The 17,426-nt window shown below is 50.8% G+C and overlaps 1 long non-coding RNA gene across 1 annotated transcript; it reads left to right on the forward strand.

Annotated features, from left to right (window-relative positions):
* Positions 1-189: 189 nt before the first annotated feature.
* Positions 190-7,435, forward strand: LOC131589200 (uncharacterized). Its single transcript, XR_009279699.1, has 3 exons — positions 190-671; positions 6,165-6,248; positions 7,307-7,435. It is a non-coding gene; the product is annotated as an uncharacterized LOC131589200 (long non-coding RNA).
* The last annotated feature ends 9,991 nt before the right edge of the window (positions 7,436-17,426 follow it).

Consider the following 17,426-nt stretch of genomic DNA (forward strand, 5'->3'; position numbering starts at 1 on the left):
AAAGGGATGAACCTCTGTAGAGGCCCGAATCAATCCAGCCTCCCTCTGTATTCCAGGCTCTGGGATCAGCGGAGCCGCCAGCACTGCAGGGATCCCTCCCTGCTGCCATTCATCCCGGGACTGGCATTCCCGGGACTGGCATTCCCAGGATTGGCATTCCCGGGATTGGCATTCCCGGATAGTCCCAGCCCCACCTGCCTCCATTCCTGCCTTCCCTACTCCACACACCTCAAGGCTCTGGAAAATCCCACCTTCCTCCCCCTCCCCGCCGCTGGCAGCTGCTCCCTGCCGGCCCCGGAGGCATCATGGAGGGAGAGGAGGAGGAGGAGGAGGAGGAGAAAAGGAGAAGGAGAAAAGGAGAATGAGGAGGAGGAGGAGGAGGAGAAGGCAGCCGAGCAAATCCCGCCAGCCACACTCACCGCTGCCGGTGCTCAGCGGGGAAACAAAGGCGATGCTGCCCCTCTCCCAGCCCGGCATTCCTCCCGCCGATGGATTGGGCTCAGCAGGTGCAGCCCCCGGATCGGGATGCGGCTGGAGGAGCGTGGGGATTCATCCAGGCCGGATTTCCCGCAGCAGCCGCTGCTTCGCGATTTCCTTGGCAAAGGATGGATGGATGGAGGGCGCTTATTTGTGTTCCTCCATGGCTGCCGCTGCTTCCCCTCCCTCCCGAGGTATTTTATTCTGATTTTCCGCCGCAGCTGGCGAAGCCTGCGCTCCTGTAAATCAGCTAATTCCCTGCTTTTGTGTGAGAGGGCGGCGAGGGGGGTCTGGAGGAGGGAGGAGAGAGGATCTGGGAGCATCCCCTGGCTGTGCCAGCCCCGCTCCCATTGGCTGCCAGCCTCCAAATCTCTGCCAGGGCCGGGCACAGCCCCGGCTCGCAGCGCTCAGTGGGAGCCGGGAGTGCCCGTCAGCGGCTCCCGCAGCAGGGCTGGGAGGGATTTGGGAGCATCATTCCCTGAGAAGGTAAAAGGGATGCGGGGTTTGATGGAGCGGCTCTGCGGGGCTGGTTTGGGGCTGAGCCTCGGGCACCGGTTGGGTTCTGGATGCTGCTGCTCCTGTTCAGGGAGGAAATTCCTGCTCCCCGGGATGCCCAAAACTGCAAAACAACCTGAGCCCCAGCGGGGTCCCTTTGCAAATCCAAAGGTGAAGGAAAGGGCTGAGATTTTCCCTCAGAGCTGGGGGAAGCTGGGCATCTCCTTTCCCTTTTTCCAGTCCCTCCCCTCCCCACACTCTCCAGATCCCTGGAATAACACATTTCTGTGTTACCTGAGAGTCAAACACAGCCGTGAAGGGCAGCAAAGGACGGGATGACTCTTTGGAAAGGCACTGCCCGTCTTGGGAGCATCCTCCTCCTTTTCCCCGGGATTTGCTGCTCATTTTTAGGCAGCGCTGATCGGGGCGCTCTGCAGCCACCCAGAGCCCCGAAATTCCTTTGCTACCTGGAGAAATCTGGGATAGCAGCGGCTCTTGGAGCGGCTCGAGAGCCGGGGGAGGGCGGTGGATCCATCCCGGCTGTGGATCCATCCCTGTGGATCCCTTCCCGTGGATCCATCCCCCTGGATCCCTCCCCCTGGATCCCTCCCGGCTGCGGGCGATGCTCAGCGCGGGCTGCAGAGGTCCCCGCGCACCAGGAGATGGATGCAGGAGAAAGAATTCCCGCGGGATTTCTCCAGGGGAAAAGCAGGAATTGTGAATTGACCCCCAGCCGAAGCCTGCTGCTCCTTGGAGACAGGCTCTGATGGGATTTCCAGCGGAAATAATAGAGAATTCCAGCCTGATTTGGGTGGGAAGGGATTTAAGAGCCACCCCTGTCCCAGGCTGCTCCAGCCCGGCCTGGGGCACTGCCAGGGATCCAGGGACAGCCCCAGCTGCTCTGGGAATTCCATCCCGATATCCCACCCATCCCTGATCTCTGGCAGTGGGATCCATTCCCTGTGTCCTGTCCCTCCAGCCCTTGTCCCGAATCCCTCTGAGCTCTCCTGGAGCCCCTCAGGCCCTGCCAGGTTCTCGTTGACCCTCGTGATGTTCCCTCCTCCGGATTCTCCAGGCTGGGAATTGATTCTCTCCAAGGATGGAGACTCCACAGCTGCCCTGCCCAATCTGCACCAGCATTTGGCCACCCTTAAGTAAAACAATACCTAAAATATTGTTTTCTCCTCTGTTTAAAGGGAATTTCTGGGTCTCCACTCACGCCCTGGCCTCTTGTCCACTCTCTGGGCACCTCTGGGGAGAGTCTGGCTCCAATCACTGGAAGCTTGGCTGAAATTAAGATGAAACATTTGTTGTAGGGAAAATAAAAGTTATTTTGGGTCCTTTGAAATTATTTACAACTTGAACCAAAACCAAAAGGAGTATTTTGGGGATGAAAAGCTGCAGCTTTGTTTGAGATATGCTTAAAATTAAACGCTTTGCCTTTTATTGAGCTGTGGCATTTCCCAGTTGAAATCTGCCTGCCTTTAATTAAAAAAAGCAGGGGACCACAAGAGCTTTCAAAGATGCATTTGCAAACCCAGAAATGTTTTATTTTGGGGAGAACAAGATGTTTTCATTGACTCCACTTAAAGAAAAAAAAAAAACAACCCTGTTTTGCTGGGACAAATGGGAAGGTTTCACTCTGGCTTGACCTGAAGAGGAAAAATCTTGCTTTTCCTAATTTTTTAATTGAATCTCTAAAGGCCAGAGCAGCTGTTTGCAGAGTCCATGCTTTGAGAAATCCCTGAGAGCATCCAAGGCCAGGCTGGATGGGCTTTGGAGCAGCCTGGGATTGTGGAGGAGGAGGAGGAGGCCACCTCCCATAGGAACCATCCTTGAGTTTCTGCACCAGGGATGAAGTTTTGGGGTGAAAATTGACTCTGGAGTGAGACAGCACCGGCTGGGGGTTACTTGACCCCTCCACTTTAGATTTGAAGCCTTAAATCAGGCCCCCAAAAGCATCTGGGAGAGATTCTGGCCCTGGGGCTGGTGTTTATTCCAAGTGAAAGCTCTCGTGATAAGGGGGCAGCGGGGCCTGACCTGCTCCCGGCGCTTGTTTACATCTCACCAGGAGCAAAACTTCACCCCCAGCCCGGTGCTCAGCAGCAAATCCTCCCTTCCCCAGCCTCTCACACTGCCCTGGGCACGAGAACACACGGAGAGGAATAACCAGAGCTGGCCAGGGAGCTTCTGCTGGGAGCTGTGGCTCAGGGTGGGGATGGTTTGGTCAGAAGATCCCACACCTGCTCGTTCGGCTCATCCCTGCACCGTGCAGATTCTGGAAGTTCCTCGTGGTTTTGGTTTCTCGGGGATGTGTCCAGCTCCCGTGGGGCTTTGTTGTGTTCCCAGCTCTCAGCTGGAGCGGGAGGTGCTGCTGGAGGCCCAGGCAGGTGTCCAGAGGATGAGGATGTGATCCCACCTGGAATCCTCCAGGGCTGAGGGAGCAGCGTCCATGGGCACGGCTGGGGCTTGTTCTGGGTCTGTTAGAGGAGCTGGGGGGCTTAAATCTGATTTGGGTCAGAGGAGAGCAGGGGGGGAAAAACTGCTTGGGATTGCCAGGAACAGGAATTCCTCTGAGCTGGAAACAGATGGAGACGGGGAGAGGAATGGGAGAGGATGGGAGAGAAATGGGAGAGAATGGGAGAGAATGGGAGAGGAATGGGAGAGGAACAGGAGAGAAATGGGAGAGGAACAGGAGAGGAATGGGAGAGGATTGGGAGAGAATGGGAGAGAAATGGGAGAGGAATGGGAGAGGAATGGGAGAGGAATGGGAGAGGAATGGGAGAGGAATGGGAGAGGAATGGGAGAGGAATGGGAGAGGAATGGGAGAGGAATGGGAGAGGAACAGGAGAGAATGGGAAAGGAATGGGAGAGGAATGGGAGAGGAATGGGAGAGGATTGGGAAAGGAATGGGAGAGGAACAGAGGATGCAGCCTTGGGCTTGATCTTCATGGTTTTGATCTTCGTGGGGAGCTGGTGGTGACGTGAAATACTCAGAGCCATGGAAATCATGGAATTGTTAAGGTTGGAAAAGTCCTCTGAGATCGTGGAGTCCAACCATCAACTCAGCACTGCCGAGGCCACCACAGAGCTGTGTCCCCAGGGGCCACATTTATTAATAAGTGGTTATTTATCTGTTAATTAATTATTAATTTTTCATTTATTTATATTTTTATATATTTATATATTTATATATTTATTTTTATATATTATATTTGTATACAGATGTATTTATTTATAAATCTATATATTTAAATCTATTTATATATTTATATATAATTTATAAATTTATTATTTTTTTTTCTATTTAGCTAGTAATTTACTACTAAGTGTTTATTGAAGACTTCCAGGGATGGGGACTCCAGCACTGCCCCAGGCAGCCGTGCCAGGCCCTGGCCACCCTTTGGGTAAAGAGATTTTTCCCAATATCCAACCTAATGAAGGAATTTTTCCTCATAGCCCAACTCCTTGAATTATCCAATCTTCCTACTGGAAACCAGCGGGTGCAAAGTGGATCCTGTCCCCTGGGGAGATGCTCCAGCCCCTCCTGGATGCTGACAGATCCCACACAGGAGGGGCTTTTTCTCTTGTGTTTTATTATCTGCTCATAAACATTTATTCCTGCAGCTCTTCCCAAGGCACAGGGTGATAAATCCTGCTCCCAATCCCTGCCCGGAGCAGGGAAGGACAATCCTGGCTTTGGGATTCCCGGGCTGCCCCGGTGACCTTGACATTGATGTGGGAAGGGTTAATGAGGGCTCTGCTGTGCCTTCCTGCTCCCTGATTAATTCCAGCCAGGTGTCCACGCTTCAGGTCTTAAAACAACACCAGCTCGAGAGTCTGGGAACACTTAGGCAGGCCCCACGCTGCAATTCCAAGTATGGATAAATATTTGCACCTCCGTGGCTGGGAGACACCTTGGAGATAGGAAGGCGATTGCTGGGGGAGTTCTTTCCAAGGGAAAAGATGGATTTCCTGGGGAGCAGCGGTGCCCCAGCAGCAGGCAGGGCTCGTGGGCTCCTGCCTGGGTGGTCCTGGGGAAGATCTGGGGGTTTTGGGGGCTGGAGGGGGCTGTCATCCCACGGCACCTCCCAGGGAATCCAAACACGCTCCCGCTGGTGTTTGGCCCCAGCTCCTGGGCTGTGGCTGCCCCCAGAGAGGGAATTGCACGGGAGAATGAGGAGGAGAAATGCAGAATCCAGGGAATGTGCAGAGCCCCTTCCTTGGGATAGCCTGAGGAAAGGCTCAGCCATCCCAGAAAATCCATTTCATTCCGTGAGTTCCCCTTTCCATCTCGGTGGGGTTGTCAGGTTCTCTCTTTCCCCAAAATACTCCAGAGGCTTCCAGCTCTGCCTGAGTGAATTTCTGCCTTTCAGCAGCGTGTGATGAGTGCCAGGATGACAGAAAAGTTGTGTTTGCCTTCAGACCAGGGCAATCCAGGTTTTCCAGGCCTCCTTCATACCTGGGAAATCCAAGGAATTCAGTTACCAGCTCTTGTACACATTTTATCACAGAATCAGGTTGGAAAAGACCTCTAAGATCATCCAATCCAACAATCCAATGGCCCTGCTGGTGCTCCCCTGACCATCTTTTATTTTTAAAATATTTTTTTAGCCTTTTTTCCTGTGTTTGGGTCTGAAAATCTCACGGGGACCTGCACACCTGACCCTCATCTCACTCTGGCAAGCGATGGCAAAACTAAAACCCACCCCAGGGCTGGGATTCAGGGATGTCTGGGACTGCAGAATCTTAATTATTTGGGCAAATAAAGAGCCTCACAAGAGGGCTCTTCCCTCCAGAGTGTGATGGAGTTGCTCTGCCCCTCTGGGGAGTCTGTGCTGTATTAAAACTCTCGTAATAACTTCACAGGCGTTTCCACATTCAAGTGATCATAATAATGCTCATAAAGCACACTCCAGAGTGAAGTATTTATGAATTATATGACTTAAAGTAGGGGGGAAATAAAAAAAGAAGAAAAAAAGGAAGAAGAAGAAGAAAAGACCTGGGCTGAATTAATAGTTCTGGGAGAACCATAAATTGAGAGGAATCATATTGCAGAGGGTAATTCCGTGTGTGCAATAAAAGCAACGTTTATGGCCCCGCTGCCTAAATTGGCTTTGGATGTTTTTGAAGCAAAGAGCTTTGAAATAACTTATAATTTTTTCTCCTTTCATTTTTATATTGGCTGGAAGAGAAACAGCAGGCACGGCTGCGTTGGGCCTGGAGTGAGGGACCAGGTGGGAGCGCCGGGAATTGGGCGGCGTGGGCTGGAGCAGGTGAGGAGGAGGAGGAGGAGGAGGGAGAGGAGGGAGAGGAGGGAGAGGAGGGAGAGGAAGGAGAGGAGGAGGAAGCTCCAGGGCCCAGGGATGATGCTCAGCCCCGGGCTGGCTCCCTCAGAGCCCACCCCAGGCTTTGGTGGCCATTCCCTGCCAGGGCAATAAATTGTCGGGATCCCAAATTCCCGGTGAGGGCTCGGCGTGTCCGGGGGAGTTTCTGGGAGTTGTTCACACCCTGCGGGAACCCAGAGAGCTGCGAGCTTCCTCTTCCCTCCTTTCCCAGCCCCAGGGGATGCTTTTCCAGGGATACCTGAGGCAGGTTGGGTTCGTCCCAGGTCTCCCTTCACCCCGGATGGGAAAGAGAGAAAAGGATTGGAAAGACTCTGCCCTTTAACAACTGGGACAAAACTTCCACCACATCCCTAAAATCCGTCCACAAGAGGCGGGGAAGAATTCCCAGCCCGGAGGGAGAGTGGAGCTGGTTTAGGATGAGGCTCCGAGGATGTCAGGGATGAGCTGCACCTTCCCCGAATCCCCGCAGCTGGGGAGGGCCTGGATCTGCCAGGAAACCGCTCTGATTCAGGCAGCAGGAATGCAGACACCATCCCTCCTTGTTTTTGGGGTTTTTTTTTGCTCCTTTCCTACATACCAGGATCAGGCAGAGCAGCCCAAAGCGAAGCCCCAGCTCGTAAATCCTCGCCGCTGCCAGGACCCGCAGGGATTTCTTCCCTCTGTCAAACCCAGTCATCAAATCCCTCCCAACACGTTTTCATTTGGGGGATCCGGAGGCTCTGAGCTTCCCTCTGGGACATCTCCTCCCAGGGAGGCTCCGGCTCCCATTCCTGCCGGGATTCTCCCGCCTGGAAGCGCTCGGGAGCGAGCAGGGGCTGGGGATGGGCTCCCTCGGGGATGTTCCCGATTCCCCAGGGAAGTGACACAGGCGGGGAGCGAGGAACGGCTGAGGAGAAACCCCGGGAATTCCCAGAAAACCGCTGGAATAAATCAGCTGGGGCTGGAGGAGCGTTTGAAATATTCAGGTTACAAATTTGGTGCCTAAGGTGGCGTTTCCTCATGGGCTGGAGGAGTCCCAGGAATATCACTGCTGGAGACAAGGACAGGACCATCCTCATCCTCATCCTCATCCTCATCCTCATCCTCATCCTCATCCTCATCCTCATCCTCATCCTCATCATCCTCATCCTCATCCTCATCCTCATCCTCATCCTCATCCTCATCCTCATCCTCATCCTCATCCTCATCCTCATCATCCTCATCCTCATCCTCATCCTCATCCTCATCCTCATCCTCATCCTCATCCTCATCATCATCATCATGGAATCTCCTGAGATGGAAGTGATCCAGAGGGATCCACAGGGATCCACGTGGCACTTCACCTTTGCTGGGAGTGGGGATGCTCAGTCACAGGCTGGATTTGATCCTGGAGGTGTTTTCCAGCCCTAATGATCCCATAATTCTGTGATTTCCAATCCTCACCGGGCTCTGGATCCAGAAAACAGAATTAACCTGAAAACAGAATTAACCTGAAAACAGAATTAACCTGAAAACAGAATTAACATGAAAACAGAATTAACATGAGAACAGAATTAACCTGAAAACAGAATTAACCTGAAAACAGAATTAACATGAAAACAGAATTAACCTGGAAACAGAATTAATGTGAAAACAGAATTAACCTGAAAACAGAATTAACATGAGAACAGATTAAACCTTGCTCTGAAGATGCAAAGTTGGGGTAACACAAAGCTGGACCCCCTGGGCTGGGATCCTCCAGGGCTTCATTAATGAGAGGAACCAAAAATTAACAGCGGGCAAGTTGATTTCTCATGGCTGCTGCTGGATAAAGTTCAGCTTGGGGGGACTTTTTAACCTTAAAGCAGACATTTTCAGGTCTGGGTTAAATTACGCCTCCACAGGCTGTCATTAGAGAATAAAAGGAACAGGTAATTTTAACATTTTTGAACAATTGCCCAGATTAAATTTTTTAAAGAAGAAACCTCAGTGAGCGTCCACGGGCGCAGAGAGGAGCCCGGGGCTGGAATGCTTTGATTTCTGAGCGGGGCTGGGGATGCCCGGCAAGGAGCAGGTCCTTGGACAGCGGCCACACGAGAGAGGGAGGCTTGAAAGCCCCGCCGAAATCTTTGTGGTCAGAGGCTTTCACTGCTGCTCTGATCCCTCTCTGATTATCAAACAGAGCCCAAATTCCTTCCCGATGACACGGAGGAGGGAGAGCGTTGCTGGAGGAGCCAGCTGATGGATTCAGGGTGAGAGGGATGGGGCTGAGCCTCCTTTGGTTTTTGGGGGAGGAATTCCGTGCTGAGGTGACTCATGGAGGTTCCTGCAGCCTGCAGAGCTCAGGATGTTGTTTTATTCTCGCTGTAGACGTGGCCATGGAGCCACAGAACCCCAGAATGGTTTAAATTTCATCTCATTCCACCCCCTGCCATGGACAGGGACACCTTCCACTCTCCCAGGTTGCTCCAAGCTCCACCCAGCCTGGCCTTGGAGGCATTTTTAAGGGGTAAAAAACTCCCTTGTACAGGACACATTTTGCAGAGCAGCTGAGCCCCCCAGACTGGATAAGAAAACCCCAAACAGCAGCACAGTGTGAAGCCAGGGCTGTTTGAACCTCTCTCTTTTACATTTTCCAGGGGGGAATAGAGCGGGAAATGAGACACATCAGTGCTGCTCTCTGCTCCGAGCTCCCCAAACCTTTACAGACCAGAAAAACTTCACCTTTGAGAGGCTGAGCCTGCCCAGAGCACGAGGAGCAGCAGCAGAAGCATCTTGACCCCATTTGGGGAGCGAAGAGCAGCAGGATCGGGGCTGGGACCTCGCAGTGCTGACTTCAGGCAGGGGCAGAGCTCCAAAGGCCCCTGGCTGGTGTGAAGGAGGCTGGGGGAGGGTCCCGGGGGATCGGGGGGGTTGTGAACCACCCCCACCACATGTGCAGGGAGCTCTGAGCCCATTTCCAATCCATTGAGAGTTTTTGTTCTCTCAGCTCTCAGCTGCAGCCCCAGCAGCAGGGATGGATGAGCTGCAGAGGCTCTGGCACCATCAGCTTCTCCCAGGAATGGTGCAGGGCAGCTTGGCAGAGCCAGAATGAGAAAATCACGGCACAGTTTGGGTTGAAAGGACCTGAAAGCTCATCCAGTCCCACCCCACGCCGGCACCTTCCACCAGGCCAGGCTCTCATTGCCCCTCTCCTTTCTGCTGAATCCCTTTCCAAACAGACAGGCTGAGATCAGGGGAGTTTGGGTTTGTGCCAGCCCCTGTAAGGAGCTGTCCTGAATCAAATCTCCAGGCAGACGGACTCTGGTGGGGCCTGTGAAGCTCTGAGCACCTTCTTGGCAGAGCTGCAGTAAATAAGAGTGAGTAAAAAAAAAAAAAAAGAAAAAAAGAAAAAATAATTTGGCCTGGTCTCCTGGGAAAGGGGGAGCTCCTGGCCCAGCTCATTCCCAGCCCTGCTGCAGCAGCCCTGTGGAAAAGGAGGATGCGCCCAGAGGGTGTTTCTGTGTCACCCACACATCCCAAGGGCAGGGACACCTCCCTCTGTCCCAGGGGCTCCAGCCTGGCCTTGGGGGATCCCTGGACACCTCCAGGGGTGCAGGGACAGCCACAGCTGCTCTGGGCACCTGTGCCAGGACCTGCCCACCCTCACACCAGGAGGATTCCAGTCAGGATGGGACTCAGAGCCTTTGGGGACCCCCTGTGCCTTGGGAGGGGGTCTGGGCAGGGCAGTGGCCACTCACTGGACACTTCAGTGGCCACTCACTGGACACTTCAGTGGCCACCCACTGGACACTTCAGTGGCCACTCACTGGACACTTCAGTGGCCACTCACTGGACACTTCAGTGGCCACCCACTGGACATTTCAGTGGCCACCCTCTGAGCCCTGCAGCCACGGCTGGTGGTGCTGGGGAGCTGCTGGAAGGGGTGACAGCAGCAGAGGAGCTGCTGGAGGGGTGCCCTCAGCAGAGTGAATCATTGGCAGCCTGATTCCCTTCCCATAAACTGAGGCAGGCAGATAAAAGCAGCAGCAGCAGCAGCTTCGGCTGCCTCCTCCTCCCCCCCAGAGCAGTCCCTGCACAGCCACCCCCATCTGGAGCCCATCGGGGCAGGAGGACGGGGCTGGGACCCAGCTGAGCCGCCGGCCATCGGGAGGGAGCCGTGGAAACGGGGCTGGAATCACAGCCTGGGGCTGCTGGGGACACCAGCTGGGCTCACTGGGCTCCCTGTGGCTCCCTGTGGCTCCCTTCCAGCTCGGGGGGCTCCATGGAGCACAAAGGTGAGGTGGCCACCACGGGATTTTAGGGCTGGAGGGAATCTCTGCCTCACCCACTCCTCACCCCCAGTGGAGCCACAGCTGAGCCTCAGCCCTTCAAACCCCCAAGGCCAACTGACCCAAGACCTCCTGAAGGTTTCTCAGCCTTTGGCCAGTTTTTGGTTGGGTTTTCATGGTGGAGACCCAGGGCAGACAACAGACAAATCACCTTTAATCCACCTGAGCTGTTGAATCTCCAGGTAATCCCTCCCCAGCTCTGCTCCCCTCCCAGAGCCCCTCTTGGGTCCATCAGTCCATGCCCTCAGCTCCTGGGTGTCCTTCTCTCCTCTGGAAAACCTGGGGGCCTCCACAGCTTCCCTGTGAGCCAGGAGAGGGCTCAGTGCCCTGAGTGAACTGCTGACCAGGGCAGTTTATATTTATATTTATATTTATATTTATATTTATATTTATATTTATATTTATATTTATATTTATATTTATATTTATATTTATATTTATATTTATATTTATATTTATATTTATAATTATATTTATATTTATAATTATATTTATATTTATAATTATATTTATATTTATATTTATAATTATAATTATAATTATATTTATATTTATATGGAACCCCATCAGCACAGCCTGGGGACGTTCCCTCCTGTCCTGTCCCTGCTGTCACCCCTGGCTGCTCCTCCCTGAGCTCACCTGGGCATCCCAATCCATGGGCTCAGGAAGGGCAGGAACCAGGAAGCTCCTCCAAAACACAGCGTGGTTTGTGCTCAGACGCGGGGATTAGCAGAGCATTCATCAGAAAACAATAACTCCTCGTGTGGAGCCCGCCGGCTCCTGCCAAGTCCATTCCCCCGGCGGCCTCTCTGTTCTGTCCCTGCTCCAGACTCGCCCCAGGGACTCAGCGATCCCTCCCCGCACGTCCCATCTGCCACTGGGAACAATCCTCACTCCACAGCTCCTTCCCTTCCCTTCCCTTCCCTTCCCTTCCCTTCCCTTCCCTTCCCTTCCCTTCCCTTCCCTTCCCTTCCCTTCCCTTCCCTTCCCTTCCCTTCCCTTCCCTTCCCTTCCCTTCCCTTCCCTTCCCTTCCCTTCCCTTCCCTTCCCTTCCCTTCCCTTCCCTTCCCTTCCCTTCCCTTCCCTTCCCTTCCCTTCCCTTCCCTTCCCTTCCCTTCCCTTCCCTTCCCTTCCCTTCCCTTCCCTTCCCTTCCCTTCCCTTCCCTTCCCTTCCCTTCCCTTCCCTTCCCTTCCCTTCCCTTCCCTTCCCTTCCCTTCCCTTCCCTTCCCTTCCCTTCCCTTCCCTTCCCCACGCTCATTAATTTAATTTGCGTTAATTAACCCTGCTGAGCTCGAGTTCCTCCAGCTCCTGCTTTGAGGGGAACCAAAATCTTGAGTTTTCCACCTGCCCGAGGCCTCTGCTGCTCCAGGGTTCTGCTGCTTGAGGCTTCTTCTGGGGCTGGGAACTCAAATCTTTGAGCCACTCGTAGCCTGTGCCGTGGGGAAAGGTCAGGAAGGTTCTCAAATACGGGATTTTTATACACAATATTGAACCTCTGGTTCCTCTTCATGACCAGCTGAGACCTCAGGACAGCCAGGTCAGCTCAGGGTGAGCAAACCGTGAGTTACAACCCCAGGCCTGACTCCAGGTGTATTTTTTGTTCCCACCTGAGCGCTCCCAAGCCTGGGGGAGGCACCTGGACAAAGGAAACCTGCAGGAAACAGAAGGCCTGGAAGGTAAAATCTTCCACTCCATGGTGGAATTTGCATCTCTTGCCCATCCAAACCACCTCAAGCCCGTAGCAAAGTTCTCTTTGTGACTTTAATTCCAGACCAACCATCCCCGTGGTGCTGGGGTCTCCTCAGGAGAACTGTGAGTGTTTCCTGCCCCCGACTCCTCATCCATGCCACAACAAGGGAATCCTGGGGTGTTTCTGTTTTTGTTTTGCTGGAGAATGGAAGAGGAGTTTGGGGTGGGTTTGGCTGCTCCCTGAGGAATTTGTTTCACCAATCTCAGAGAAGTTCAGCTTCAGTTCCTGTGGACAATTCTGGAGCAGCTCCAGAGGCTGGAGAACCAAAGCAAGTGGCCAAGAGGGGACAGTGGAACAGCAATTCCCACCACAAACCTGGCCCAGGAGCTTTGTGCTGTCCTTGAAAGGGATGGAAACGCTGGGCTCTGCTCCTGTGCAGGGGGAGCTGGCACTGAAACTCCTTCCCAGTCCCTCTCCCGTCTCCCAGTCCCTCTCCTGTTCCCTCTCCCAGTCCCTCTCCTGTTCCCTCTCCTCTCTCCTGTTCCCTCTCCTGTTCCCTCTCCTCTCTCCTGTTCCCTCTCCTGTTCCCTCTCCTGTCCCTCTCCTCTCTCCTGTTCCCTCTCCTCTCTCCTGTTCCCTCTCCCGTTCCCTCTCCTCTCTCCCAGCTCCTCTCCTGTTCCCTCTCCTGTTCCCTCTCCTCTCTCCTGTTCCTCTCCTCTCTCCTCTCTCCTCTCCTCTCTCCCAGTCCCTCTCCTGTTCCCTCTCCTGTTCCCTCTCCTGTTCCCTCTCCTGTTCCCTCTCCTCTCTCCTGTTCCCTCTCCTGTTCCCTCTCCTCTCTCCTGTTCTCTCTCCTCTTTCCCAGCTCCTCTCCTGTTCCCTCTCCTCTCTCCTGTTCTCTCTCCTCTTTCCCAGCTCCTCTCCTGTTCCCTCTCCTCTTCCCTCTCCTCTCTCCTGTTCCCTCTCCTGTTCCCTCTCCTCTCTCCCAGCTCCTCTCCTCTCCTCTCCTCTCCTCAAAGGTCTGTCCTGGCCCCAGGGGTTTTCCATGAGTGAAATCAGCTCCCAGCCCAGCAGTGCACACAGGGATTCGATTGTTTGCTCCATCAGCAGCGTTTCACAAACATTTCCAAGAATTCCTGCTGCTGTTCCTCCTGCAGTCCTTCTGTAGGATCATCCACAACCATCAAAAATCCCTTGATTTTCACCACCAGCCCTCTCCACCTTCATCTTCCCTCTGCTTGGGTGGAACTCGTGGGTCAGCACAAGGCAAATTGAGATTTTGCTCACTGGGAGTTAATGTTGAGAAGCTCCAAGTGATTTTTCTCACTGGGAAAATAATTTTGGGAAGCTCCAGCTCTGGGGTTCACCAGTGATCGTCCCATTTCCTGCCTCGTTCCTTTTTCCATTGCAAAACAGCCAAAGGAATACTGAACATCATCTGGGAGCTGGGAATTCTAAACCAGGGATTAAATGAAACTGTTTTACTTAAAGCAAGAAAAATTTGCCACTTACACTATAGGAGTTGACAGCACACACCTCATCTCTAAGGGATTACACCCAAAACCATCCCTGATCCCAACACTCCCCAAATTCACATTTTTTCCTGCTGTTTGCATCCTAAATTTTTAAATTTTTATTTATTTTTTATTTTTATTTTTTATTTTTTATTTTTTATTTTTTATTTTTTATTTTCTTTTTTTTTTTTTTTTTTTATTTTTTATTTCTTATTTCTTATTTCTTATTTCTTATTTCTTATTTTTATTTCTTATTTCTTATTTCTTATTTCTTATTTCTTATTTCTTATTTCTTATTTTTATTTCTTATTTCTTATTTTTATTTCTTATTTTTATTTCCTATTTCTTATTTTTATTTCTTATTTTTATTTCTTATTTCTTATTTCTTATTTCTTATTTCTTATTTCTTATTTCTTATTTCTTATTTCTTATTTCTTATTTCTTATTTCTTATTTCTTATTTCTTATTTCTTATTTCTTATTTCTTATTTCTTTTTTTTTTTTTGGTGCTTTTGGAGGAGTCAGATTTTCCAAGCATCCCTCTCCCGTTGGATCATTAAACTTCAATTTCTCCATTTTTTATGATTATTTATTGAATGTGGGATGGGCTGGGATTTGGGTTTTCCTTGGGCACGTGCACGGGGGGAGATTTATGGCTCTCCAAAGATTCTTCCTAAAATATTTACAAAGTGGAGCTCGGAGAGGGAATGTTTGACTCGGCCATGGCTGTCAGGCCTCTGGGTGGCATGAGGGGGGAATATAAACAGACCTTTTTTTCCATTCCCAAAAAAAATCCTATAAACCTTTTATCTCTTTTTTTTCTTTCCTCTCTCTCTTCCCCCTCCCATTGTTCTCCATTTTCCGGTGCCAGGTTTGAATCTATTTTGGAGTGAAAATCAAAATAAATTCTGTTTTTCTTGCCAGACTGGGCTGGGACTGGTGGTGTTAATGGACAGAGATGATTCCCTTTCCCTTTCCCTTTCCCTTTCCCTTTCCCTTTCCCTTTCCCTTTCCCTTTCCCTTTCCCTTTCCCTTTCCCTTTCCCTTTCCCTTTCCCTTTCCCTTTCCCTTTCCCTTTCCCTTTCCCTTTCCCTTTCCCTTTCCCTTTCCCTTTCCCTTTCCCTTTCCCTTTCCCTTTCCCTTTCCCTTTCCCTTTCCTGTGATTTCCTCAGAATTTTCACATTTTTGAGCCAACCCAGCTGGAAGTTCCTTTCCCAGAAGGGTCAAAGTTGATTATTTCTGACTCTTTCCCCCCAAAAACCCAAATTCCCCTTTTCCTTGGCCATCCCCACTCCCATGGCAGGACCTGACCCTCACCCAACCATGGTGATAGAGGAGAAATCCATAAAATCCTTCATTTTATTCCCACTTTAGCATGAACCAGATCACACCTGACTTCAGCTCTGTTAAAAAAAAATAACTAATAATATCAAAAACCATTTTATTTTGTTTTATTTTATCTCATTTGATTTTATTTCCCCCCTCAAGGTTCATGATAAATGGTACAAATGTAATAAATGTAAACTCCACTTGGCACCGTCAGGGTCAATAAATAACATAAAAAAGGGAGCGAGCGCAGGAGGCGTTTGGGAGGCGGCGCTTTGGGATCTAAATAAATAACATAAGTTACTTCCAATAAATAGCAGTATCCAAAATACAGATGCATTGCATCCACTTCTGCAGCCGGGCACGGGCCCGGCGATTCCGGAGGGGGACGGGAAAATCCGGATGGTGCCGGCGGTGCTGGAACAGGAATCCCTTTCCCCTTTTCCCTTTTTCTACCTTTTTCTATTTTTCCTTTTCCCCCTTTTTTTTCTTTTTCTCCTTTTTTCTTTTTTCCCTTTTTTCTTTTTCTCGGTTTTTTTTCTTTTTCCCCTTTTTTATTTTTCCCTTTTTCCTTTTCCCCCTTTTTCCTTTTCCCCCTTTTTCCTTTTCCTCCTTTTTCCTTTTCCCCCTTTTTCCTTTTATTCCCTTTTTTCCCTTTTCATCTTTTCTCATTTTCCCCCTTTTTTCCCTTTTCTCTTTACCCTCTTTTCCCTTCTTTTCTTTTTATTTCTTTTCTGCCCTTTCCCTTTTTTTTTCCTTTACTATTTTTACTTTTTGCCCCTTTTCTCTTTTTCCCTCTTTCCCTTTTTACTTGCTCTTCCTTCCCCCATTTCCACCTTTTCATTTTAATTCCTTTTTTCCCTTTCCCCTTTTTTTAACCCTTCCCTTTTTTTTTTCTTTTTTTCTCCCCCCTTTTTCCTTTCTCCCTTTTTCTTTTCCCTTTTTTTCCTCTTCTCTCCCCCCCAACTTTTTCTTCCTTTTTCTTTTATTTCTCTCCCCCTTTCCCCCTTTTCTCCCCCCTCCTCTTGGGCCTCCCCTTCGAGGCCACGCTTTGTTTAGCCCAGAAGGAAAACACGTGGCAGCCAATTTACAACGGGCAGAAAGCTGAGGCCTTCAATCCCACCAAAATATCATTTCCCTCGATAAATTGGGAAAATCCTTCCTCCCCAGCAGGATTCTGGAGCTGTTTAAACCCAGAACATTCTCTCTGTGGGCTCTTCCATCGAGTGGGAACGACGATGTTGGACCCACTCCCCCCCTGTGGATCCCAAATTGGGAGCGAGACCCTGGGAGCAACCCCAAAATCCCTCAACAGCTGTTACACACTGGTTATTAGTATTAATATTAATATTAATATGAATATTAACCAGCACATGGGATGCTGAGGCAGGAGCCAGATGAGATCCTGCTATGGCTTTGGGGAGGGAATTCTCCAATTTTTTCTTTTGCATTGTAGACATTTTTCCGGACAGCTCCAGCTCCTATTACAGCAGAGGGGGCTGGAGAAATGGAAAGCATTAGGGAAACCTCAGCTTTTCTATTGAAACCACATTTCCAGGGTGGTGGGGTGGCACTGGGAAAGCTGGAGGAGCCCTGGAAAGGACATGGAAGAAGAATCCATCCTTTTTGCCCCAGCTCACCCCATCCTGGGGAGTTTTGTGGCTGCACATCCCAGCTGTTCCCAAAAAAACCAGATGGGGAATATCCCCTCCACACGGGCCAGAGCTGCACTGCCAGCAGGGGGAAATGAAACAAAAAAGAGCTCAAAATGATGGGCTGGAGCTGTTCCTGCTGCTTTTAACACAGCGTTGCATTGAGTCAGGTTTTCCTCCCGGTTTTGGGGGCTGCAGGTTGGGTTTGCACTGGGAATGGGGGGTTTGGGAGATGTCCCAGCCCGAGCCCCCACCCTGCTGCTCCCTTGTCCCCTCATCTCTGCTGCTCCCACCACCCTGGTGAGAGGAGGGTCCCTTCCCCACCATCAAGGCACCCTAAATCCCTGGATTCTGCCAAAAAACCTCCCAAACCAGGCTGCAAAACGCTCCGACCTCTCCCGGTGAGCAGAGACAGCTCCTGCTCCAAATCCTCCTCTGAGACACCTGGTCCTGCTCTGCTTCCACAACACCTTCCCCGCTCTGCTTCCATTCCTTTCTTTCACTGCAACAAAACTAATTTTAGTTTTATGGCAGCGAGACCTGAAAAGCACCCAAGCCCTTGAGAGGACAGTTATTATTATTATTATTATCATTATTATTATTAAATTTGGGTGCCTTTTCTTTCTTAAACTCGAGTG

Source organism: Poecile atricapillus, chromosome 28, assembly GCF_030490865.1.
Source record: "Poecile atricapillus isolate bPoeAtr1 chromosome 28, bPoeAtr1.hap1, whole genome shotgun sequence".
NCBI classification, from domain to species: Eukaryota; Metazoa; Chordata; class Aves; order Passeriformes; family Paridae; genus Poecile; species Poecile atricapillus.